This window comes from Aythya fuligula, chromosome 3, assembly GCF_009819795.1.
Source record: "Aythya fuligula isolate bAytFul2 chromosome 3, bAytFul2.pri, whole genome shotgun sequence".
In the NCBI taxonomy this organism is placed as follows: Eukaryota; Metazoa; Chordata; class Aves; order Anseriformes; family Anatidae; genus Aythya; species Aythya fuligula.
In genome coordinates, this window is record NC_045561.1 from 64,385,239 (window position 1) to 64,412,842 (window position 27,604).

At 37.8% G+C, this 27,604-nt stretch overlaps 1 protein-coding gene across 6 annotated transcripts in view; it reads left to right on the forward strand.

Annotated features, from left to right (window-relative positions):
- Window positions 1-819: 819 nt before the first annotated feature.
- Window positions 820-27,604, forward strand: part of FUT9 (fucosyltransferase 9) — a 105,348-nt gene continuing 78,563 nt past the window's right edge. For 4 of the 6 annotated variants that reach the window (XM_032183680.1, XM_032183682.1, XM_032183683.1 and 1 more), the window contains exon 1: window positions 820-1,071. The gene's annotated coding sequence lies outside the window, so the exon portion shown is untranslated. Of the gene's footprint in view, window positions 1,072-2,249; window positions 2,292-27,604 lie in introns of those variants that run through there. The other 2 variants (XM_032183688.1, XM_032183681.1) reach the window with 2 other exon arrangements.

Sequence of the window (27,604 nt, forward strand, 5' to 3'; positions counted from 1 at the left end):
AAAGCCTGTGATGTCTATACTAAAAGAAAAATTAACCAGATGTCAGTGAGACACACGAAATTCTTGCTCAAAAATGTTATCTATACAGAGTCCAAATCCCCAGTTTACCTTCACTTTCCTAACTGGCCACTAACATTTCTTTTAATGGCTTGTAGCCCTTACTGGAGAAAGCAGAAAGAAGATGGGACTCAATACAAGGAAAATAACAGAAATCTGTAAGCTAACGGGGTGCTCAGACCTAATCCCAGGACTGAGACCAAAGAAGAGAAAAGCCCTGAAAAGCCAATTTGTTAGGAATTTCCTTGTGAGGAGCAATGAAACATTGAGCCTTACTCCTGCTGGCTTTACAAATGTCCACATTTAGACCTAGGAGTTTCATGGTGTTCCGTTTTTCCCACTGCATCTGCTGGTTACATGGCTTGGTATGAGCTTACAGAGACCAGAAGACATGCCCTAGCCAGGGACTGTAACCTGCTGTCTAGCACATATTTTTGCTAATAGCTACAGAGCAGCAAAAACAAGTATCTGTATCTCTCAACAGTTTTATGGAAAAGATGTGCATATTGGTAATTATCCTTTTTTTTTTTCCCCAGAGAGTTCTTACTACCATGAAAGAACAGTGGCACTCAGGAATACCTTCATGCCAGCAGTGAGCTCACAGTGGTTTAAACCAGTTTGACCGTGGTTATAGAAATATTTGTGCTGTCTTCGGTGAACTTCGGGTCAGGCCTCTCTTTGGAATAAACCTGTTAAAGGCACAGACCAATTCCCTGAGCGACTGTAGCCCTTACAGCAAATCAGCAGTTTGAAATGTGGAGCAGCATGGAAATCTACCCAATCTCTCTCTTCCCCGGCTTCACAAGTGGGAGCTGTTGATACCTGCATAGCTGTTGGTACAAGGCAGAGCGGAAGAGCATAGTAAGTTAATAATCTACAAGCAATTCAGAAACGTCGAGGGCAGAGGCACTGACACTGGGGAATCATATGTCTGCACCAAACGTCTAGTCGATTGTTTACTTGGAGGGCTGATGAAAAAAGGACTGATGAACCTCTGAAACAACTCCTTGGCAGGTAAGGCTACTGATGTACTCTCATAGAGAGTGCCATGCTCTCATCATCACTGTATCCTTTCCCCGAACTTACTTGCAGCAGTTTATCAACATTATGTAATGCAGGGAGAGTTGAGAACAAGGATAAAGAGTTGATGGCCAGCTTTTAGTACGGTGGTTTATTTGGCAGGCTTGATTGACAGTTCTTACATTCACACAATGCATTTTGAGCTGCTGTCTCTTTTATTTCTAATGTCAAAAAAATTATTCCTGATCCTAAATAAACACCTGGGAAGTCCTCTAGGTTTCAGGAGCAGGCTCGAAAGACGGCTTTTAAGAACTACTCCAGCGTGCGGTTTATTTCTCGTTCGGTGATTACCGTACTCTGTACGTTTTCCTCTTGTTTACCGCCTTTTCTCCTGCCACGGCACGGTTTTGTGTTCTCCTGCCGGGTGGGAAAAATAAAAGACAGAACGGGGAAGAGCGCGACCGGCAAGACCTGTGCGCTTCTTCCCCGGGGGCTGCGGGGAGCGAGGGGGGCACCGGGGACCCCCTGCCCTTCAGAGGAGCGGGGCGCCCTTCCCGGGGGCGCGCCGCGGGGACGCGCAGGCGGAGCGGCAGCGCGCCCGCGCCCGCCGCGGTCCCGGGGGGCTCCGGAGCCCCCCTGCGGCGGAGGGAGGGGGACAGCGGGGGGAGACGGCGGTTCCCTGGCCAGGGGGAGCGGAGGGACGGAGGGACGGAAGGAGATGGCTGGGCGAGGGAGGGATGGAAGGATAACGGGCGGAGGGATGGAGAGATGGGAAGATGGAGGGGCGAGGGATGGAGGGATGTGGGGTGGAGGGCTGAGGGCCGGGGGTCTGAGCAGATGAGGGCTGCGGGGCGGAGGGCTGCGGGGCTGAGGGCCGGGAGGGCTGCGGGGCTGAGGGGGACAGACGGCTGCAGGACCGTGCGCCCGCCTTTCCCCGCTGCTCCCCCTCCGCTGCGCGCCCCCGCGCCGCTCCCCGCCTCCCCTCCCGCCGCCGCCGCGCGTGCCCGCGCCCGGGGCTGACTCTCCCTCGCATCCTCCTCCGGCGGCGGCGGCGGCGGCGGCGGCAGCGCCGGGGATGGGCAGCGAGAGCGCGCCCAGGAGCAGCCCGGGCCCCGCCGCTCCCCCCTGCTCCCGCGCCCGCTGCTGCTCCTGCCCCGCCGCCCCCCGCGCCCCGGGGGCAGCGCCGCGATACCCGCAGCCCCCGCCTCGGACGGGTGAGTCACCGGGCCCCGGCCCCCCCGCACAGCACCACCATCACCCCAGAAAAGCACCTGCCGTGCCTTCACCCCCCCATCCATCCACAGCCTCCCCCGCCGACCATCCCGGAGCGGCCCCGGGCATGAGCGCTGGGGGATTTGAGGAGGGTGCGGGGGGAGGCACCGCGCTCCGCCTGCCCCTGTCCCCGGGGAACTGGGGGGTCCCGGCCCCCGGTTTCTGCCCTCCCCGGGGGGGCGGAAGGAGCGGCGGGGGTGGCCCTGGGGCTGCGCGGGAGCTGCGGGGGAAGGGGCTGGCACCCTGCTGCCCCTCCCGCTGCCCCTTCCCACGGGGGTCTCTCTCTCTCTGTGTCACAGACAGACGCATACCCGCACGCACAGACACCCCGACAGCCCCGCTTCCAAGCTCTGGGGCCAGAAGCCCCCTCCTCCCCGCACACACCCGCACGCCCTCCGCAGCCCCCCATGCCCGGGGCAGCCCGGGGGAGGGTTCAGCGCCTTAACTTTTGCGAGGGACCATTTTAATGTGCTGGTGACACACACACACACACACACACACACACGACACCCGACCCAGCTGAGCACAGCTGGCTGCCTCCCCCGAGTGGCACCCCCGGGGTGCCGGGCCCTGAGATGCTCCGCGATGCTCTAGGGAGAGCCCTTCGGGCAGAACTCGGTTCTGGGATGGACTTTTCTACCCCTCCTGCCCCAGCAAACAAATAAATAAGTATAGGGTCGGAGGGGATGGGGAGGAGAAGTCTGTGCTTGTTTGGCTTTCGCTGCTCTGGAGTGGCGAGTGCAAATGTTGAAGATGCTGGGGCTGAAAAGCCTTTTTCTGGTTTTATGTGTCATGATGCACACGGTTGGTTGTAGGTAGTGTAGTAGCTATCTGTATCCCAATAGTTCCCTGCCAAAAGGGTTGTTATGGCAGCAGCGCTTCCCCCTTTTATTTAACATCCCTGGCTCAGAGTAATGCTAAAGACCTGGAAACAGCCTTAACAAAAACAATAATAATAATAATAAGAAGAAACCTCTTGCCTCTTTGCCAAATAGCCAACAAGTATGAATATAGGATTCAAAGTAAATCTTCACTTCTTTCTCCAGAAGCTGGTGCTGTGATAACACTTAAGACTGAAGGAGTCTGGGGGGAAACATCTTTTAATTTATTTTTTTCCCATAATTCCTGCTTTTTGTTAAATTTTTGCTGGAATTTTTGATTTATTTTTTTAAAGTGTTTCACTTATACTTTTTTTTTTTTTTTTTTTTTTTTTTTTTTTTTTTTTTTTCCTAGCATTCTGTCTCAGTTACAGAGAACTCCTTAGTCCTACACTGCCCTGGGTAAAGAGATTAAAGCAATTCCACATACAAGTACTAAAGGGAAAGGTTGTATTTCTGTAGATGTAGCTTTCTGGCATAGTTTACAGGATGGTGAGTTTGTCTGCAATAAAGAGAGGAAAGCTTGTGAGACTCATCAGAAAGCTTTCATCATACCTTAACTGCCACGGCTGGTGGCAGCCTGAAACAACAAGATTTAAAGGTTATTATGGAAATAAGTTCTTCTGTCACTGGTCATGATCAGCCTGTTCCCAGTCAGACCACAAATAGTTGTAAGAGAAATGCTCTGATTTTGATTTCTGTTTAATCAGTAGTGTTTTCCAGAAACAGTGTTTAAACCATGCAGCCTTTGATTAGGACTGCTGCTAAAAACACATGAAATTAAATAGGGAAAGGTTTATATTATCTCTCAGTTTTTACTCTGCAACTATATAGTTACCATTTGTTATCTCCAGCTGGAGTTTGCCTGAGTAGAGGTTGAGCAGTGAATGATAAGGATGGCAGGATTTTGTCCTGGAAGCTCTTGCATTTTTATTTTGGGCAGAATATTTACAGACCGATATTGATACTGCAGAATGAAATGTTATTGAATTGTGATATCTTGTTTTCAATTGTACATTTTGAAATAAGTTTTGCTTATCAGTAGGAAAGCAACATGAGTGTGGAACTGTTCATTTAAGAATGAAAAAATGCTATCCCAGTAGGATTCATGTGTTGAAGCAGACTAGGTGCAGGTTAAATAGGTGAACTAAAATGACATAGTGTAAGTGATCCGTAACTAATTTTCATTGCTTATAATGAAAACAGGCAATCTTGTCATCTTCAAATTGGAATAGAGACATGTTAGAAGGGAGGTGAAGAACAGCAGTGTATGTCTTTAATGACAAACTGAACTCTTGAATAAACCTCAGAAATTCTGGAGAGACTACAAATACATTTCTTGATATAACTGTGGTCATGATTCTGATCTCAATTAAATCAGTATGAGTTTCTCCACAGACACAGGTGTGAGCTGAATCAAAGACATTTCTGCTAACCATTTTGAAGGAACCAGGATGTGAAAAGATCATTTGTATTTTTCCCTATCACTGTAGCTGGAAGGATTTATTTTATGTCTGGTATGGAATATTCCAAGCTTTACCCTTCTGAGCTGTAGTCAATCCTATAGTTCTTACAAGCCCAGACAGCTCAGCTGAAATAATTCTTGTGAGAAATAATAAAGCATGTATAGCTATGGACTGTTCTTCTGGGCCCTACTGGTTAAAAAATTGTAATGTTTGATGGTAAAAGGGCTCGATTTTGAATGACATTTTCATATCTGATACCAGTAAAATTTCATTTTAGGCTGTGGAAATAACATGTTTCTTAAAATGGAACATTATTTGTTTTACGGTTCTGATATGAAAGAGCTAGCTGAATCTAGTCAAGCTGGAGAGCAGATGTTTCTAACTTTAGTGATTTAAAAAATAAGTGTAAATTGTAATGAAGTAAAAACAGATTTGGTCACTCTGTAAAGGGTTACAGCTGAAGTTATTTATGCAAATGAACAAACAGATTGCACTTGTTTAACATTAGACAGAGGAACAAAAACAAAAATGGAACAAAAACAAAAGCTGGTAGTACCCAGTCAGTCATTGTAGTAGTCATTTACACACAGCATATGCCCCAAAAGACTGTTGCAAAAACTGCCCCAAAGGTTCCAGCTTCAAGGGTATGACTTGAAGAATGGGAGTCCAATGGAAAATGTCCCAGTGATTTCAGTAACCACTTGTATCTGGAGAACATTGTTAGCAAAGGGTTTGGTAAAGATAATCCAATGAAGTACCACAAGGATTCTGACAATTGCTAAAACATCCTCAGTTAGGAGGAGGTCCTGGCTTCACGGAAGCTGAATTGGAATATTGCCATTGATCTCACTGGGGCCAAAATGTCATCCGGAGAATTATGTTTCAAATGACTTTTGAAATACGTTGTGTGTTATATGTAATCTAGTTTTAATTTGTGTGATATTCTATTAAAATGAGGTTACCTTTGCCAAGCTTGAGTTATTAATTAGTTATTAGCGATCATTTTCCCTTTCCTTTTACATTTTTTTAAATGTCAGTTTTTCAGAAATGGCAAGAAATACAAAATAGTCTTCCTGTAAGAGTGCACTCATAAGCTGAATAATTCAAAACCTGTACTGTCATTGTGCAATCAAATTTTTAATATGATGCTGTCAAAGTCATAAAATAAGAAAATCAAATGTGACATCATAGAAGACAAGGTATATAGCTGACATGACATCTGGATGTTTTAATATCCCTGCTTTATATTTAGTGGTTAATGAAGATAGACTTTTCTTCCTCTCCTCTGAGGAAGTTCCTAATACCACATATTAAATGTTCAGGAAAAAAAAAAAAAAAAAAAAGAAAAAAAAAGATGTGTATATTTTCTTAAAAAGAGATACACTTCTTGTGAAGAAAAGTCCCTTATGTAAAGGAAATGAATTAATGAAGGAGACAATTTAAAGCCTTCACTGGGAAACACAGAGCTGAGATAATTTATAACTGGGGAGGAAAAGTATTGGCAGATGGGTTTTTGAGAATATGGTAGATATGAGCTTTACAAAGGATAACTTAACTATTTCTACATATGTATGTACCTCTGCATAAAATAAATAAATAAATAAAATAATATAAAATAAAATGAGACTGATGCACTCAACCCCCTCAAAAAAGAGTCATTTCTCTCTCTCTCTCTCTCTCTCTTTTTTTTTCCCTATTGTTTTTCCTCCTAAATTAAGTTCATTTAATTCTAATGAAAAGGTGCCAGACGGCAGAAATAGAAAATGACACTCTGTTTGTGCCCTGCATTTGTGAAGCACAGAGAGCAGCAATGCCACGCAGAGTTACCACCTTGTGCTGCCACCTCAGCTCTGCTTTGCTGGATGGGGTACTTGATATTGCTATAAGAGGTCAATCTCCTGAGGAAATTTGCCTGGAAATGGATCAGAAGTGGGATTTTATTCGTCAGTCTTGGCCTCTGCCATCTTCAAAGAAATCAGACCCAGATGTGTCTTCATAGGTGCTGGCCAGATCCTGTGAGGAGCTCAGCATCCTCAGCACCATTTATAAAAGTGCTGAGTGCTTTCCAAGATCCTTTAAGAAATTGAGTGAAATAACCAGTTCATTTCACACAGGCCACAAACCAGCTTTCAAACCACAATGATTTTCCATCACTACTTCATGTTGGCTGTATTTGAATCAGTGAACTAGAGGTGAAAGGCTCCAAAAATGTGATTACCAGTCCCCTGAGACATTTAGTTCTTCAAGGATATCTTACTGGAAGTATGTGCTCATATTTCACAAACTGGAGAAGAGTGAAATGAATTAATAACACTTTTATATTATTATTATTATTATTAAAAAAAAAAAAAAAAAAAGAAGCTTTCACACTATTTCTTTTAATTATGTAGAGAAACTGTTAATGCTGTCAGATATTTTATTCTGGAAAGAAAACAATCCATGAGCAAAGAGCTTCATTTCTTTACAAGATAATGCTACATTTCTTGATCTGACAATAGACAATGTATTACCATGTTATACATTATAGCCATGTTTATAGACAACAGATGTTTAACCATGTTTCCATAGCTGGCTAAATTAAAATATTCCAATTCTAATACCTTTTCCCCTGTAACTTCTAATACCCAACAGCACAAAATGTCAGAAAACAAATTAATAAATAAATACAATTTGATTCTTTTTAATAGATATTTATACATAATGGTTTGCTTTGTATAAATGAAACCTACAACTCTTGTAAAAAAAAAAAAAAAAAAAAAAAAAAAAGGAAAGAAAAAAAACACTATTGTAATAGTACAACCTAAACTTATTATGTATGTAAAGCTTCTGAACTAAAAGAATCCACCAGCTGAAACACTAACAAATATACTTTTGTATATCTTAGTGATAATCCAGCTGTTAAAAGCTTTGTTCTTTTCTGTAGATGTCTTCTTCCATGTCCTTTATCCGGGATAAACTACAACTATAGCAGTTTCAAACTGATAAAATGTGTTAGAATTGAAAGTGCAGAAAAACCTGTTTCCCTATTTCAGTGCTAGAATGGAAAGGCAGAGATCTATACAATTCAAACTTTGAAGGACACAAAGATGTAAAGCATATACTTCAAAACTATTTATTTCATTCATTTAACAAATGAGTGATGGGTTTTATTTTAACACGGAATGTGTTTGTAAATTTTGTATTTATCTAGGGCCTTTCTCACAGTTTCATTTACCTAATAAAAAATCTAGAAAATATATATATATATAAATATATATATTGTATTTTAATTGTATATTGACTTCTGTCCCAAAACATCTAGGTATTTTTAAAACATTAGGCACCATTTCTCATATTGAAATGCACAAGCTGAAAATCTGAACAAAGGACAGATGTGGACTTCTTTGTGATTAGCAATAAATGGTATCAAATTTTACATAAAGCTTATATTGATTGCTGATTAATGTTCTTTAATGGTTAAGTGAGTGATGCTCAAATATTCTTTAAGAAAATAACTAAAAAGCATAATTATAGTCCAAGATTAATTACAATTATTTAATAATACATAATACAATATTAATACATGGTGTCTTTCTTCCTGATTTGAACTATGGTTAAAGTTGGTGATTGAAAACAGTTTGACTGAAATCTGCCAATTCTTATGATAAAGTCAACACTAACATCTTGTTTACATTTTTGTCTTTACATTTCATAGAATCATAGAATCATTAAGGTTGGAAAAGACCTCCAAGATCATCTGGTCCAACCATCACCCTACTACCAATGTCTCCCACTAAACCATGTCCAACCTTTCCTTAAACACCCCCAGGGATGGTGATGCTACCATCTCCCTGGGCAACCCATTCCAATGCCTAAGTGCTCTTTCTGAGAAGAAATGACTCCTAATTTCCAACCTAAACCTTCCCTGGTACAACTTGAGGTTATTCCCTCCTGTCCTATCACTAGTTGCCTGTGAGAAGAGGCTAACCCCCAGCTTCCCACAACTTCCTTTCAGGTAGGTGTAAAATTTTCCCCACAATTCCTCCTGCATTTTTTTTTTTAAACCCACTTTTTTCAGTCCAAATAGAGACACCAGGTAGGAGTTCCAAATTTTCAAATAGCTTCTAAATTATTAAGCAGCCTCAACTCTGTGTATTTTGAAGGGCTACCTTCAGATGAGTCACCACATCTTAGGAAGTCAGGTACTAACAGTAGTACCCAGAGCAGATTACTAACTGAGGACAGATGGATGCAGGTGGAATGTAGACCTTGCCAGACACCATGGGGTGAAGGAAGCTCATAAAGTGTCAAATCTAGTTCTCTCTGCTTATCAGGGTGACATTTCAGAGCTTATTGAAATGTCAAATATTGTGTCCTTTTGAAATAAAAGATACAAATTTAGAAGTCCTCAAAAAATGAAGTCTTTCCTCCAAATTGTTTCAGATAGACTGAACTGTTCAAGCCAGGCTTTTAAAATATTATAATATACATCTCAACAACCCAGAAACCATTTGAATATTTTATTAGATTTTCTTTCAAATCAAGACTTCACCAAAATTAGTCCAAATTCATAGAGCGCTGTGATACCTGTTGAACAGCATATTCTGACAGAATAGGATTTCAGTGAATTTTCTTCAGTGGCTTTAACTACAAAGGAAGAAAGGCCTTCCTTAAAGTTAGGGTTATGCCAAATGAAGGCATATCAATCAATCATTTATATGTATGCCAATTTCTGTGAATGCAAATATTCCAATAAATTGGCTGATTGTGTAAAACATGTTAGTCCTATGATAAGCACTCTGACTTTAACAGACTTTGTCAGAATTGAGTCCTTGCTACTCTTCGCCAAAGCAGGGGAAGTCTTGGCTTAGAGGGAGAGAGTTATGGAAAATCATAAACTTTTGAAATTAAGGAATCGAAAAAGGAAATACTTTACAGTCACTAACACTGAATATTACATTTAAATGGAATGGGACAACATCCAACTACACTTAGAAAGCATTCAAGTTGTTATTATTATTGCCAGTGTTTTTATGTTTGGAATCAAATTTGTCAGCTACACAGCCAAGGCTATCAACCTAGGCTATCCTGATTTTACGATTTATTTAATCTGGCAATACAAAATTTTCACAAACTAACTGCTTAAGACTATTATTCAGCAGTTCTAAATACCCATAGTGTAAAGGCCAATGTTTAAGTATAACGAAGTAAGCTTGCTCTGAAACAAATGCTAATTGGTTTCTTGCAAACTATCAAACTTTAAAAAGAGTTTTTAAACAATACTGAACGCAGAAGGAAATGTGATAATATCCAATTAATGCCATTTTGGAGCATAACAAGCTTGCTAATTCTAGAACTTGTAATAATTAAGAGAGTTTCAACATTTGCCATAACCACCTCCGCTAAGAGACAACTGACGTCCCTACATGATACATTATCACTTAGATTAGGGTTGTTAGTGAGGAACTCAGTGAAGGAGCCAAATTGCACTTCCCAAAGATCTACGCAACTCCCCCACGGCTTTCCACTGGCCACCCTTGTTCACAGCATGCATGGAAAGAAAAGGAATAAACATCTGCCTCTCCAGTGAGGCTTCCCAGGGGACACAAAATAACATTTAAAATCTGTTGGAGTTAGTGTTCATAACTAGACAAAGTTTATGTCCTTCAGGCCTCATTTAGGGGAAGAGTCTTCTTTCCAAAGGTGTCCTAGGGTGGGCAAGTGCAAGGATCGGAGAGCATTCATATTGCTAAAACACAACAAACAAAAATATTGACTATAATAACTAAATCTGTTTTTTAGCTCTTTGCACGAAAATTTCTTTTGTATGGAAAGTCTATTTTGTGCAAAGTGCTATGCAAAGTCTTGTGTAGCAAGTGATGCTAATGGTCAATGGGAAGGAATTCCATATTGATTGCACATTGGAGCTCAGCACAGTACTGCTGTGGGACCAGGATTTTTACACAGTTGACAATAATCAGCATAAGACTGGGAGTAATTTAATTTCATGCAATCAATGAAACAATTAGGAAAATTGTTTGTATGTGTATGTGCGTATAAGCTACAGTATGAATGAGTTGTGCAATTCAGTAAAAGGAAGTAGTTGACCAAAACCTGTGAAGTACATCAGTGAATAATCTAAGAAGATACCAGCAAGTCATAGTTTTTTCACATTTATAAGATGTGATTACAAAATATAGAGACAAATGTCTGTCTTAGAAATGCAGCCTGAAACTGGGAGGCTACCTATTACTAAAATAAGTTGCTTCTTCCCACAACACTTTCAAATAGCCCTACATCAGACATCACATTATCATATTCCTCTTGATCTTGTTATAAGTCAAAATAGACTAGCTGTGAAGACCACCCGCTTTTCAATTAATGATTTAGTGACCTACTATATGTATAAAGTTTATCACTGAGGAACAAGTTCTGTTTTCTTTAACAGTTAAGATGCAAAGGAAAAAACGTGTTATGATTCTGTTGCACACTGAGTAATGAAGCACTTGGCTAGATGAAAATACCACTTTGTGGGAAATTTTACAATTTTACAATTTTCTACTCTGAAAAGAACAAAACCAAAAAGTTGATATGTTCTACAGATTAAGAATTTATTTTTTTCTGGTCAGTAATTTTACTTGTAGGATAATCTAGTAGTGGATAAATTTGGAAGACTGATTTTGATAAAATCAAAGTAATTTGTTGTTTTAAATGTTAAAAATACACAGCAGTCACTTATTCAAAACATGTTTTATTGAAATTGACATTCTTCCAAGAGATATTTTGATGTAAAAACACCTTCATTCTCCCCTGGAAAAAAAAAAATAAATAAAATAAAATAAAATAAAATAAAATAAAATAAAATAAAATAAAATAAAATAAAATAAAATAAAATAAAATAAAATAAAATAAAATAAAATAAAATAAAAAAATCATGCAGCTCTGATCTCCAGAAAAGAATATGATATCCTATTGGATGTTACAAGGAAGATCTGCAGCTTTCTGTATTAAGTTTTATATAGAGAACAGTCTAAACTACTGAATAGAATCACTGTGTCTAAATGTATTTTTTTTTAAGTAAATATATTTTCTGGTATAGGAATATATACATATACATACACACACACACAGAAGCATATATACTCCTATTCTTCCTGGTCCACAGTAGCAGCTGAGCTACTAAGCATCCTGCTTAGTTGAAAACCTCTTCCCTGAAAGTGAGATTTTTATTTATTTTTTCCATAATAGAGCAGTTTCTTGGTTTAGATTTATGGTTTTATTTCTTTTCTTGAACTTTCTTGGATTGGCCTAATTTGTACTCCTTTTTGCTCTCATCGCTATGCAGATAATATTTGTTCCTTTCACTGGGTTGTTGAATAAGTCATTTTGATGTTTGTGCCCCATTTTTGTAAGTGGCTAATGCTGTGTAATGATTATGGATTATCTGTAGTTTTCAGGTAAGTAGAAGAAATTACTCCAGAATTTTGCCTCTCTGAAGGTCAGAGATGCAAAGCCGGAAATGCAAGCCAAGGCACTAGGTTCCCAGTCCACAGCTGCAGCCATGCCTCTTTCTATACTACTAAATTTTTTTAGCACATATTTTCCTCAAAATATACAGAATTCTTCTGATGTCATGAAGGGAGGGTAATATGTGATAATTACAAACTCTTTCAGCAGCAAATGGAAAAAGGCTGGCATAGACTTGAGAGAATTGTCAATGATCAGTCGAGATAGTAAAATTCTCTACCTACTGAAATAGAAATATATATATTTCTAAATATTTTTTCAATCTATTGTTTCAAAATAGCATTTTCTCCTGCTTCACTCCCACTTGTATTCCTTTTCAGTCTGTTCCCTTTCTTCCTGCCGCTGTTTCCTTTATGCCTCAGATTCATTTCATTTCAGATCAGAATTTCCTTTTTTTTTTTTTTCCCCTTTACATGGATTCCCAAATTGTCACTTCTTAATTATATAAAAGCCATTTTATTCAACCCAGGAAAAAAAAAAAAAAAAAGAACTTTTCACTAACAGCTACCTGTGATGATTGAGGGCAAAATTCACACACAGAGTTATAACTAAATACATTAAAGGTTTTAGGCAACAAAAAACATGACTTGGGTGTATTTGTCTGTGTTAGCAAGTAATTCTGCACAACAGGAGCAGACCAGTAGATCAAAGCAGCTGGTGCTGAGGTCCCTTTATTTAAAATATGTGATCAACGCTTTTTACCATGGACTAGATTTAGTTTGTTGTCTTGAACCAAATGTTACTACCTTGTACATAGTCTGAGGCTGTTCAAAGGACTGATTAGCTCAGATCCATTTGTCCCCTCTGCAGGACAAAGTACATCTGGTACAGGCTGTAAGCAGAGCTTCCAATTTAGTTTCCTTCAAAAGAAATCTAGTTCCTGCACACCAAGACTGCTCTGGAAACCAAACCAATGTATGGTAAATGGGATGCACTACAGAACAACACTACTTCTCCCAGACAAATGGCAGCATAATCTTTTAGTCTCTGAACAGCACAATCCACCATCACCTTGCCCTGGAGTTGCCTATTGCTAGCTCAGTTTTCAATCTTAAAGTTCTATTTGTCTATGTCCCAAGAAGCACCTTAAGTCTTCTGAAGATCAAAGAAGTTAAAGGACTTGCATAAATGTTCTATTATGTGATCATATGGACTAAGTACTGCAACCAGGAACCCATTCCTTGGGCAATTGCTTTGGATAGTAGGCTAAAGAGTCATTCATCATGTGGGCAAATAAATATTTAGTATTTAAATATTCTGACCATGTAGTGGCATCGTTCCTACAGGTGTGACAAATGTCTTATCTCAGAATAATCTCTGGGAGCAGCAGGTTGCAGTGCCAGAGAAGGCAGTCGGCAGAACCAAACCCAGGCTGTGGACAGTTTGGAAAACAAATCTTATCAGTTTTATTAGCAGAGCACCACCATCACCTTTCCTTTTATTTTAAAATAAAATAATTTCAATTTATTTTTTGTCTTCCATTCAGTTTCTAAAGGAGAGGAAAAAAAAAAAAAAAGAAAAAAAAAAAAAGAAAAGAAAGTATTTTATATCTACTTTGCTAGAAGGATCTGAATAATATATGGATGGATATGCATACTTCCTTAAAACCTTAAGCAGGATGCTTAACTTCTGCCTTGGTAGAATTTAAAACAGGCTTTGTGACATGTATTGTCCTCTGTATCAAAATGTCTGGTCAGTGTCCTAACTTCACATAACTATCTGTTCTGTGTGCAGGGTGCCCACAGCCCAGCCTGTTCCACCTGACTTCCTGAGGGACTGTGTGCAACTTAAATAGGAACGCTTTATGTGATGTGTCTTCAAGACACCAAAAGTGAAGTAATGAATTGTCTTTTAATACCCAGACTTCTTGGATTCAGCCATCAGGCATTGAAACATTTATAAACACAGTACTTGTCAGTTAAAGACTCATTTCTCTGCCCTGAATTAGGCTTCACATGGAAAGCATGGGAGATAGATGAGTAAGAGCAGAATTCAGTGAAATCAGCAAGCTGAGCGTCAGAAGGAAATACAATGGGACAGTAATACACATACAACCTGCACCTTAAAGGATCTACTTTCAGCACTGAGCAACCACCTACTTACTGAAAGTAAGCACGTACACCAGACCTGCCTTTTCTACAAAATAATTAAAACATGCTGCTAATTGTTACCCAAGTATCCATTAATTAGAGGACTTACCATTTGGGTGGATGACCTTTTAAAAATGTCCCCATGTGTCTGAACTAGAGAAAATACTTCGCTCACAGACACTTTCAGGTCAGAAATGTGCCCTTACTACTGACTGAATGGTTATTTTGGGATGAAGTGAGTGACTTTCTCCTTTTGAAACTTTGCCAATTTGCATAATTGATTAAAGAGGTAATGGAGGAAGAATTTAAATCTGACACTCTTCTTTCACAGAAGAGTGGACTAATGTTGCTCTGTGGAGTCAATTGCTGCTCTTGTGAGGGAGTTTGTGTTCAGAGTCTGGGCAGGGTCAGGGCTTGAGGATTTGTTGTGTAAGCACCACAGTGCTTTGAGATGCTAGGCTGCAGCTGCATGAGGGCTGAAAAGCATTAGTGGTGCCTTAGCACTGAATTTAGCATTTGACCAAAGCACCAACTAAACCCCTTGATAAGTTTTACCTTTATAGTTCATTTAAAAAAACAGAGTGTTAAAAGGAGGTTTTGGAACTACAGAGAACTACTAATAATAGAAACCTTCAGTGAATTTAATGGTCTATAAAAAGCACTTAGTTGCTAGTTTGGAAACTGAAGATCTCTGTTCTTGCATATAATAGATATAGTGCAGTGAGCAATAATATAGCTTTCCCATAGTCCTTCATCACTTTGCCTCCATTTGTTGTTATAAGATATTAAAGTCTATAGCCAAGGCACAAAATAAGCTAATGTCCAAGGGAAGAGAAGAATATATTAGTTCAGGGAATTATGCATTGGATGAAAGTAAGTATCTATCATTTTCTTATAGACATTCATTTTTGATGGACTATTTACTAAAAAACAAATATCTTTACCAGTCCTTTGTCTCTTTTCTTATTTAAGATTTTAAAGTCTTCATGGTAGACACTTTTCCAGTAGCCTTAAAAGCTGTTGTGTACTAACATGATAGCTCAACATAATCTAATCTAGTTTTTACGCTTTATTTTACAAAGCAAACCTTTACATAGGTTTCTGCAACACTTTAAAAAACCAAAACAAACACCTTTCTGAAGTCCTTAAAAATCTGATTTATTCATACTGAGTTAAGCATTCATACTTCCTAATGCTCCTTGAGCAATTATCAAATTGTAGATATCATTTTAGTGAAAGCCCTAATATTTGTGATAAATCTTCTCTGGTAAAGATTATGAGAAAGAACTAGCCATTAAAATTTATTATCTTCTGTTTAGACCGAAACCTTTCTGAAGCAGGAGTAAGTTGACAAGAGCATTAGAGTATCACAGGTAATAATGTAGTCAGTGCCTGCAAATCTGTTTCGGTTGGTAGGCTGTCTTTCCCTGTTTTTATGACTTCCTCTAACCTCAAAAGAGTGTTTTCAAGGAAAAATTTTATCTAAATTATAATGAGTGGGAAATGTCTCTTTAACTATAGCATAGAATTTCATTGTTGCATATATTATTCCTTTCAGATGATTAGCCTGCAGTTTTTTGATAGACCAATTTTGGCCTGGAATCTTCCTAGGTTTACAGTCCAGTTACTAGAATATATCTATTCCATGGTCTCTTAATCTTACAAATCATTATTGGGTTTATGTCTCTTTCAGAGTTCTAGAAAACTGGCTTTCCCTTCTGACACATAGATATGCCAGAACTATCATTACTTCCTGCTAGAATCAAATCCTCATCTACTGATCAGTTATGCATGAATATACCTGGGAAAACCCACTTTAAATATTTGCATTTTGAAATCCCTAAATTTTCTTGAAAGGCAGTGAGTGAAGCTAGAAATGTGCCCTTGACTGTGAAGCATTTAACTAATTTATAACTCAGCCTAGTCTTTTATGTAAAGCCACCAAAATTTTAAGTCTAAATACAGATATGATAATGTCTTTTAATTTCTATATTTATTATCTTCTTTTTGGTCACTTATAATTTGCATCTTTGACTCTCATTTTTTTTCTTTACTTTCCCATCTTCTTTAGCAGTATTTTATCACTCAGACATGATTCTACTTGTAATCAACTATAATCAACCCAAAATTGTGAAGAGGTGCCTGAACAGGTTAAAAATGTATTCATGAATGGCCCTCATTTCACCTCACTTTAGCCACCAAAAGCAAGCTAACTTTCAGAGTTTCCTCTGCAGTTAAGAGAGGGAAAGACATTTCCAGAGAGCAATTCACTGTGCTTTCTGGACCTCTCTCTTAGAATGGGAGGAATTACCCGGTGAAAGTACTTGTTCCTCCCTCTGACTATAAGGGAGTTTCTGTGAGCACTATGGAGAGTATGTCTTTCTCTTTTAAGATGCAATTTAATTATTTAAGACCATCAATTATTTTTATATAGGACTTTCATTTCCAAGGCCATAACCTGCGGCTGACTTGGGCTATCTCTAGACAGTAGGAATGGAGCCAAAAGAGCTTGCTGTGCTCCCCTTGTATTTAGGAAAGCTGAGGAGTACGGTACAGAGAGATTTCAGCTGGCAGCACATAAGCCATTGTGGGGCTAGAAGCAGCACAGCTGTGTTCCTGTGACACTGCACACTGAGCTAAGAAACTCTGTTGAAACTAGCTTAATTCACTGGCACAGTACCTCAATTTTCTTTAAATTTGTTTATTTCAAATAGATAAGTAGGATATTCTATGTATTCAATTTTCTTCCAGTTAACCCGTCTCCCAGTTTACTAGGTTTTGAACAAATCATTACAAAAATTTAGCAAGTTTAGGGACATCCTGTACAAGTCATTTTCTGTTACAGAATATATGCTCCCTTAGAAGCAGTACAATCATTCATTTTGTCCTACCATTTCTGTATGTATGCACATCTATATTAAGCCAATGGAGGAAAATGTGAGAACATCCTGATACTCAGCTCTGGAGTAGGGCTTATAGTAATGCAACTTAATTTAATTACAGAAAAGTCCTCTCATTCATTTCTGTGAATGAATACAAACTAGATGCTAATAGATGACTGCATACCATCAATTAGTGCTAAAACTAAAGCATGCATGACCTAAATTTGTCAATAGATGTCCACAATAGTATTCCAAATAAGATCTTCTGAAGGTGTTCATGACATACCAATATTTATTTTTAGAACTGCAAGGCTATGAAGAATAAAACTGCAATCTTCTTGGAAAGCCTGCAAAGCAAGCCTGACTTTCTGTGCCACTGTTGTCATTTTGCCATCTGAATGGATACCATTTAAATAAGACTCTGAAATATTAGAGCTACATAGCGTGTTGTCAGAGGGAGTGTTTTGACTAGGTAGAGTTAAATTTGGTCTTTGCCAAAGGATGGTACATGAGGATGGGACTGTTTCCCATTTTGGTTTAATACTCTTTTACACTAGGGTTACTCTCTGTTGTTTCACCTATAAGTCCTTTTAGTTTAGGAAGTTACTACAATCTCTATGAAAGGAAATACTAATCTAATCAGAGGGCTCAACTAGTTTTATCATTGTTAAATGCTTGGGGGGAATAGCTAGCGCCCCCTGCTGTGAAATGTCAGAACATTTTCTCCTTTCCTAACTTCCAATTGCTGAGTATGGAGACAACAGATCCGGCTCTGTCTCCCTGGAGTAGAGAGTTGACCTCAATTCTTCAATATACACAAGTTCCTTACTGGCCTTTTGGGCTGAATGTAACAAGACACACAAAAGTGGAACTAAAATCAGTTTTATAGCAGTGATATCTTTAAATTCACTACAATCTTACAGATTCAGTATTTAATTTTCCCTACTACATAGGGGCACAGGAAAGGGCTGTTGATGCCTAATTTCATTATTTTATGATATATGCCCGGTGTTGTTTTTTTGTTTGTTTGTTTGCTTGTTTGTTTCTCTCCCTCTTAATGCGTCAACTTAGAAAATTACAGTATTGCATGAAAATCTCAAATGCCATGAGACAGAAAAAAGAAAAGCTAGGAACATAAGTATTACATTTGTTATGCAAAATCCTTCTACACCTACTAAATATTATTGTTTCTTAGTTCTGTTAGCTAACAGATACTATTTAAATTATTTAAATTAGATTAGATGTTTTAGCCTGAAACAAATTATAGGAAATTATGTGAGCAGTTGAACTTCTGGATCATAGAAGTTATAACTTCCATCTGTCAATAGGGGTAATGTAGGTAGGTGAAGGTAAGTCATATCTGTAACCAGAACTGTAGGATGAGATTGTTTTCAAATGATAAGTTTATAGATATCATGAGTGTAGGTCACAGCTTCAAAATACCTCACTCCCAGAAATAAACAACAACAAAAAACAGCAAGGTTAAAGCATATTTTAAAAGCTTCCTCATTCTTTTATTTTTAAGTAAAATATTTTTTGAGCCTGTCTTGTACAGCTTGAGTTACCATTTTTGAGCTCTTTTGGCAGTTCTACAGAACAATCTTTACCACTGGGGTAGTTAAGATGGAGCCTGGAGAGTGACAATGATTTTGAGTGAGTGCAGTGAAGTTGGATAAATTTGTGCTTCAGAAAGGAGGTAGAAAACTTTTCTATTTTATACATACTCTTTGTCATATAATTTGACAAATATCCAATTATTTTTTCTCTCGCCTTTTGAGAACCATGAAATTGTGCAGAAAAAAAAAAAAAAAGACATTTTTTTGGCTTATAGAAGTTTTATTTCTTGTGATAAAACAAAATAAGACCTGTAGAAATAAAACCTTCTACACAGAATAGTTTTAATGGGCTAGCTGTTAAAAAAAAAATATATCTTTTTTAGATATAACTTGAATTATGTTAACCTTGGTAAATCTTAATCCCAATTTCCCTTCTGTACTTTGATGGACATATATACTTAGGCAGATAGTACTATTGACAACAGTGTGTAATCCTACTCATCACTAGGATTATAAATCAGGGGCAGTAAAGAAAGCAAAATTGGGTCTTGAGCCAAATTCAGTATGGAAACCTCTGATGCTCTAATTATAATCTTTTGTAAAGTAGTATTCTTCTTAAATGTTCATTTTGCTTCATAGATAAAGTTTAGCCTTACACTTGGATCTTTACTGAGTCTATGTGTCTTTCTGTTATGAGATGGGGTGTGGGGAACTGGTCATGCTAACTCATTATGTTTTGATGCTGCGAGCTGCAGCTTTCCCAGAGCAGCTGCTTTTTCTGACAGACATAATGCTCTACACTGGGTCTTTGATTTTCTGCATATTTTACTTGCTCATTAGGTCTTGCTCTTTGTATGTAGCTGCTTCATTCATAGTATTTATTCTACTGTATGTTCCCAGATGGTCAAGTATTTTCATCTGTGTTTTCTATTTTGCTTTTGCAGAAGTTGCTGAAAGTTTCGATAAGCATCATTGGAGGCAGGTTGAAATTATAACTTAAGAAAATAACAGGAGAAAGGAGTATGAAACACTGGGTGCTCAAATGTAACAAAAATAGCTGCGAGGGGGGGATAGAATAGTAGGGATGTATACTTTTCTATTGCAGTTTTGAGAGCAAAAAGATTATTATGAGGAACTAAAGGTCTGCACATGAGCACATTCCACTTACTGGAAATTGTCCCTCTGACTATCACTTTCACTTGGAAAATACTCAAGTCTCTGGCTGTGTACTGCCAACATTCATTCTGAGCCCCCCATATGGACAGAGAAGGTTTTGTTTTAAATCTTGTGTATCTGATGATTTCTTGCTTTCACAGGAGAGGTTTTTGTTTGAGTTTTCCTTAGGAGAAAAAAGTTGTAGCATTTCTATGACTTACATTTCATGTTTACTAGGTCATCTCTTTTATCATTAATCACAATGGATTATCTGAGTTCTAGCCTTGTGTGTTTTTTTACCGTTTTTGGAACTTGTCATTGCATAAGCATCTACATTTTGTTAAATTATTACCAACACTGTGCTGTAACAATTTAACTATATTATCCACCTGATATTTTAGAAAATTGATAACTTTTTTTTTTTTTTTTTTCTTTTCTTTTCTGGGAATAACACCCACAAGCAGTAATCATTTTGATTGTAAAATGTATGCCTATATTTCATTTCAGGCCATGGTATTCTAAAATCTTATGGATCAGTGAAATTCAGGAATTCATTTCTTTCTGATATTTGCAGGAAAACATTTGGGTTGTTGTTTTTTTGTTCACTTTATTGGACTTCAGGTCACACTGTGATTTTATGTGTTTTGTTGATGCCTCATAGGCTCTGGTCTGCAGACCTTTTTGTTGGGCAAACAGATCTTCAAAACAGAAAATCTCAATTCATTTAAAGGGATACTTGACAAGTTTGTAGCCCAACTCTGTATTCTCTACATGACTCAAAGATTGCTGTGGTCATGTCCTGTTATATCTATTGAAGGTCTTTATGCAAATAAATATAGATTTTAGCTAGCTTTCACAATTTTACTTATGCTTCAAGACTGAGAAAGTCTTGAGTTACTGTTCTGTTGCCAGCCAATCTTTGCAAGTTGCCACTGTATAAGATTCAGAAGAATTATGATGGAGATCAGACATCAGAGTAACTGAGAGAATATTCAGTTTCAATATGTATTTTGAAAGATACTGTCTTCCTAAATGCTAGTTTTGTTTTGCAGTTAACACAATTTTGCTTTAGGCTTCAGCAAATAGTATTGTGGGAAGAGAATTTTGCTTTGTACTTTTCTGTTATTTCAGTTTAAAGATCCTTGCAGGCACCAGTGTCAAGCCTCCAGGAAATACCTTCACAGGGTCATTCCCATTGCTCTGTGTAACTCAGTGCTTTATGGAAAATCAGAGTATCATGGATATATTGGGACATCCAGAGAAAGACACGGTCCTTAATGTCCTGAAGTTCTGCTACTCCCTGCTGCTTTGAAGCTGGTAATGGTGGGTCACAGCAACCAGCACTCACAGCTCCTCTGAATGCCCTCTGGGCCTATCTGTAGACACCCATCAGCTTGGGAACTGTCATGAGGAACTCAACACAGAGATGAAAAGAGAAATTTTAACATTACTGTCCTTCACTAATACCCTACCAGGCTCCCAAAATAAGTCTTGGAAGGTGCAGGATAATAGAGCTGCTTACTCACAGAGCCTGCAGAGCCGACCCTTGTAAATATGCATGTTTTCAAAGGGAGTGGAAAGTCCCCTGTAACACCTGTCCCCAGGAAACATTGATCATCGTTTCCTTTCTAAGCTATTTTCTAATGAAGGAAACACATTTTTTTTTTTTTTTTCACAAAACAAAAGAAGGCCCATTCCTAATTCCTAGGCAAAATATTCCACAATTAACATTTGTCTGTTTGCTGTATTCTGTTTAAGAAGCTTTAAATGTTGTTTTCATTGTGATTTGATTTCTGTGTTTTATAACCTTGGTATAGTTATCAGTCCATTTTTCAACTTGCCAAGTCTTGGTAAAAGTGATAAATTTCAGTCCTTGGAAAATATGATTATTTTCATGACTATGTAATGATGTGTTCTTTGGATTAAAATGTATTTTTTCTTTGTATAGATATATAGTAAGTGTTAAATGAAACTAAATTATGCTGGATATAGATAAATTTATTCTAAATAATGTGAAATTTTGCACACAGAAGTAGATCTCAATACTAGTTTTAGAAAATTGCTGAGGTATGGTCAACATAATCAACATAATCAATTTAGTATCAGCACTTCAAATTTATTCTGGTTTTGATTCTCACTGTCTCTTTACAGCAACAATTACTTTTATTTATGTAATGAAGTATTTAAACTCAGTTCAGTACATACTTTTGCAGGTAATAATAAAACCTCTTGCTGTGATACTAAATATAAGTTGTCTGTTTTCTCAGTGAAATTAGTGCACTAGTAATTAAGAAAGCATTTTTAACTCTAACTTTAGAAGTTTCTTGCTTAAATAAACAGAGTAATTAATATATATATATATATTTTTTTTTTTTTCTAAAAAAAAAAAAAAAGGAAGGGGAGGGAAGGGAAGATTTACTGAGTTTTGAATGGAGATAGCTTATGTTGCTGTTCACACAGGTAGTTTTGTGAGGGGATTTAGCTTTACAATGTTTTTATTTTTTTGCTTGTTTGTGTTTTAAAAGGAACAGACTTTGTTTAAAGTCTAAATAAACTCTTAGACAAACAAAGATTTAAACATACAAGTTTAAGATATGACTTTTCATTTTTCAGTGCTTTCTAGTTCATCTGTAAAACCTTAAATTTTACTGTAGTTGAATGGTTATGAATTTGTCTGCTCAGCCATTTTGTGAGGAAAGTAACATTTTCCGGTGGAACAGCCTACTTGAGGTTTGGTTTGTCTATTTTTTAAGAATATTGAAAGAAACTAGCTTGGTGAATGACAGCTTTATGTCCAAGAGGATTTGTTTCCTTTTGACAGATTTTTATCAATAAGAATTTACACTGAACTTATCATTCAAATTGGATAATTTAATAATCTGTCAAAGTTGTGCTAAGATGCAGGGATAAAAAGGTCGTGCTTTTTTTTTTTTGTTTTGTTTTGGTGGGGGTATTTTTACTGACTAAGAATAATGGCAGCGTGTAACAGATTGAGAATATTCATTCAAATAAGGGACTTAATGAAAACAATTGTAGACTGAAGAAATTAAAACAAACAGTATTAGCAAATAAGAAATGTTGCAGACTGTAAAATTAAATTGTTGATGACACAATGACAGAATTACCAAAATAATTTCTAAATATGTTTTAAGTTAGAGAAATAGATTCCACTAGCAAAGGAAAGTAGATCTATTAAAAATAAATAAATCGATCTAGTAACATAAATTCTATGGGACAAATGATTTATGAAGAGATACGCACCATGTACCTTGCTTATATAGCCCTATTTCTGAGGTATAGAAGTGCAACTGTCTCTCAGGTTCAAGCAAATACCTCCTTCTGAGGGCAGTCACATAATAAGTAGTAGGAAAGACTGAGCTGGACCATGCTTGAGAAAAAAGGAAGCCAATGGCTGGCAGCAGAAGTGGTCATGTTGATTTTTATTTATTTATTTATTTTTATGGCAGATTCACCCAAGCTACCTTATTGAATGAGGGAAATCCACTTTCCTTTACCCTTCCCACTTCTTGAATATCCCATGGGATATTCTCATTTGTTCCATCCCTTTAGCTGTCTGTTAAAGTATTGTTCAGCAAATAGAGTGATATACATGTAGTCAAGAATAAGTAAAAGACAGTTTTACTCTATATTTAAGATAGGATAGTCAGATAAAAAGAGGAAACCCTGGCTTCTGCTCCAGGCGATACTTATTTTATATTTAATCATTAAGCAAGATGAAATGGGTTGTTCTCAATTCTACATATGGAAGTACTACTGTCAGTGAAGGAATAAAAAAGACACGAAAGGCATTATATTCCCAAAGAAAGCCAAAGGTCAGTCTTCCCTTCCTCTGTTCCAACATTTGACACATACTCCACTTATCAGAAATATGCTAGACAGCATTGCAGGATGTTTATGAGATGACACTTACAAATATCAAATGATGAGTAGATGCTAGTTACCTCCCTATAGATTCTTGTTCCTCTTATTCAATGGGAAAAAACAAACAAACAAACAAACAAAAACCAACTCTTTTATGCTAAAGATATTATGTTAACTACATTTTATATTATTTTTATTTTTATTCATTTTCATTAGCAGGGAATGGAACTAAAATTGCACAGATAAAGTTAAGTAAGAAGAGATAGTCCTCTCTCAGATCAAATTTTGAAACTGTTCATTCTTAGATTTGGGTATCATCATTGTCAGAGAGGAGGTAGCTTTTATTCTTGAGTCCCATTCGAGAGCACTGAGGGAACATTAGACTGGCTATAGACATGGGCATAGGAAGGAAATCTCCTGACAAAGAGATCCTGATCAACCCTGACAGATTTCATCCTTCGTCCTTGCAACAGCATCTAAATGTGAAGGACTAATGCTGTCCAAACAAATTAATGAATAATAATAATAATAAAAAAATGTCTGCTAGTGCTATTTAATGCCATATATAATTTCTTTTTAATCCTTAATGAACAGATCAATTAGCTCAAGTTGGAGACCGTGTTTGGAGATTGAATTAGGCAACACGGTAATTCCTAAATCTGGATTTATTACCAAAGACACATTATTATTTATTTTTTTTTCATCCCAATTTGAGTCTTGATGGCATTCTTATTAGCAGGAAATGATCTATTTACTGACCCTTCTGTGATTACGGCATTTTCAGTATTCACTGTACCTTTTTTTTCTCCTTTTTTAAATGAAGGTAGCATTAAAAATTAAGAACTAATATTGCATCATGTAGCCTGACCTATGTTATTATTTATTGTTTGATATTCAGCTTCATAATCTCCTACCTATTAAGGGTCAATGTTAGTGTTGTTAACTGATCACTCTTGCTTTCAGCTTGGGAAATCTGAGGTGCTGTTACTGCATTCAGTTTTGCTCTGTTTTGCAGCCCCTAGCTGCTGACAATAGGTAAAGCTTTTCCCATTCCCAAGAAACCAAGTACCTCATGTGAATAGCTTGTTTGTACAAGCTTCCTTTGTCTGAGGTCTTCTCACTCAGCAGAATCAACACTATAATAAAAATGTCAGTTTCGTTTTTAGTATGAAATGCTTGACTTTTTTTAACAAGAGAGGAACACTCAATGTTGAAGCAGTCATGAAAGAAAAACTCTTTTCATGACCACTAGAATAAGTGGACAGGGACAGTGAGGCAGAAAGCAAAGACTGGGAAACTGGCTTTCCTCCAAAACAAGAAAAAGCTACATTTTAGGACATAATTGAATGATTTGGTATTCCTTTGAAGAATTAACACAGCATAATCTTTTTAAATGAATAAAAACTAAATATATGATAATCCCACATTTTATATATATATATATATATATGTATATATAAATGAATGTTTGAAGTGTTAATGGATGAATTTACAAATATTTTAGATGAGGAAAACAAGTGACAATACAACTGCTGTCTGGGTTTAAAACTACAAACACACACAGGCCCAATTATCTACAATGAAGTAGTGTGAGAAAAAAAAAAGGAAATGAGAAAACTTTAAAAAAAAAAAATTAACATCTTGTCAGCATACTGACTTCTCTGCTTGCTTAATAAAAAAGGGTGTTATCAGTTTTATTTCCTTTGAGGATAGGGAAGAAGCTATTATAGTGCAGAATCCCTTGTGCCTATGAGAAGAGAGCTGAAAATAGATTGAAAAACGTGTGGGAAAAGCAGGCATAATCAAAACTAGTTACTCTACAGAAACATTTCTTTTTTTTTTTATATCCCAGCTAATGATACATTTTACACATTTTTCTGTTTACCTAAAGAAGCTGCTAATAGTATTCTATGTAAGCACAGAAAGGAAACTGAATTATGGCTAGTTTGCAGAGAACTCAAATTCAATAATTGCTACATAAAGCATGCTTAAGCAAAGATATTCAAACCCAATAAAAAGGGGCATTCCTATAAATACAAACAGTGTCTAATTAACAGAGAATCATAGCTGAATATGTGACATACCCTGAAGGTTAAGTAGTGTTTTATGTGCCTGGAAACAGGCGTGGGAGGCAAAAAATAAGATCTATTCATCAAGGGAAACTTGTCAATAACAACCTCACAAAGGCCACAACTTTCATCATCTTTATAACTGATGGCTGCATAACGTAGGATAATACAAAACACATCTCTTGGGGATGGAGGTTTGTGGTTAGGAGAGGTGGATGAGGCTATCAAGTGACTTGCAGTATTTATTTCATTCTAAACATGATTTTTTGTCCTTTTCATGAGCACAGCCACATGCACCCACATACCAGAAGTCTATGTGATGCCTAGACTGGAGAAGGACAAGGTCAAAACACATTTGGGGGATGATAGGAACCAAAAAGGGAATTTGACTTTGACTCACCAGAGAAGCAGACATTCCTCTGCTGATGATTTGGTCTTTTTACAGCAAGAATGAGACTGAAGTATTACTTGAAGAAGTATGTAGCAGGGAATGACGACGGGAAGGATTGGGAGAGGAAGAAATAATGAAAAGGAATACATACGCACAAATACAAACTCACTGTTTCTAACTCAACCTTCTTATTCTTTCTCATTCTGTGACATGATCACAGAATCACAAAACACTTGACGTTCAGAGAGACCTCTGGAGGTCATCTAGTCCAAGCCCCTTGCTCAAGCAGGGACACCTAGAGCAGGTTGCCCAGGACCATGTCCATATAGCTCCAAGGAGGGAGACTCCACAACCACACTGGGCAACCTGTTCCAGGGCTCAGTCACCTGCACAGTATAGAAGCGCTTCCTGATGTTTAGAGGGAACCTCCTGTGTTCCAGTTTTGCCCATTGCCTCTTTTGCTGGTGCTGGGCACCAATGAAAAGAGCCTGGCTCTGTCTTTATTGCATTCTCCCTTCAGGTATTATATACACCTTGATAAGAGCTTTTCTGAGCCTTTTCCTTTCCAGGCTCTACAGTTCTGTCTCTCTCAGCTTCTCATAGAAGTGCTCCAGTCCCTTGATCTTCTTGGTGGCTCTCTGCAGGGGGTTGCTGATGATGTCAAACAGACCTACTGTTTGTCTCTTGATTTTTTTTGTATTATTGCCTGGGATGATTAGCCAACCCAGGTGTCTTCACCCTCTCCTTCCAGCCCTTTTAAAAGCTTTGTTATCCTCATCTGGCTGATTTCAAGTATCTTAATACCCTTTTAATATTGTGGAGACCAGAACTGTACAATATAACCAAGGTGAGGCCACACCAATGCTCTCTAGCAGAAGAATCACCTCTTTTGACCTCTTTTTTGGCTGTGGTGTGTTTAAATGCATTCCAAAATACAGTTTGCCCTCCTGGCTGCCAGGTCACAATACTGACTCAGGTTAAGCCTGCTGTCAGCTACCACCACCAGATCCCTTTCTGCTGAGGTGCTCTCCAGCCATTCATCTCCCAGTCTGTGCATATGTCCAACCTTGCCTATGTCTTCACCTGTGTACCAGGTGAAGAAGCCAGCATTTTCCTTTGCTGAGTTTCATGCCATTGATGATTGCTCAACACTTCAGTCTATCTAGATCCCTCTGCAAGGCCCCTCATCCCTCCAGTACCTAACAGTACCTCCCAGTTTACTATCATCAGCAAACTTGCTGAGACTCATTCCACTCCTGCATCCAGATTATTGGTAAAAATGATGAACAGAACTGACCCTAGAATTGACAGGGAACACTGTTAGTGACTGGCTGACAGCTAGATATAGCCCCATTCACTACAACCCTTTGAGCTCTGTTG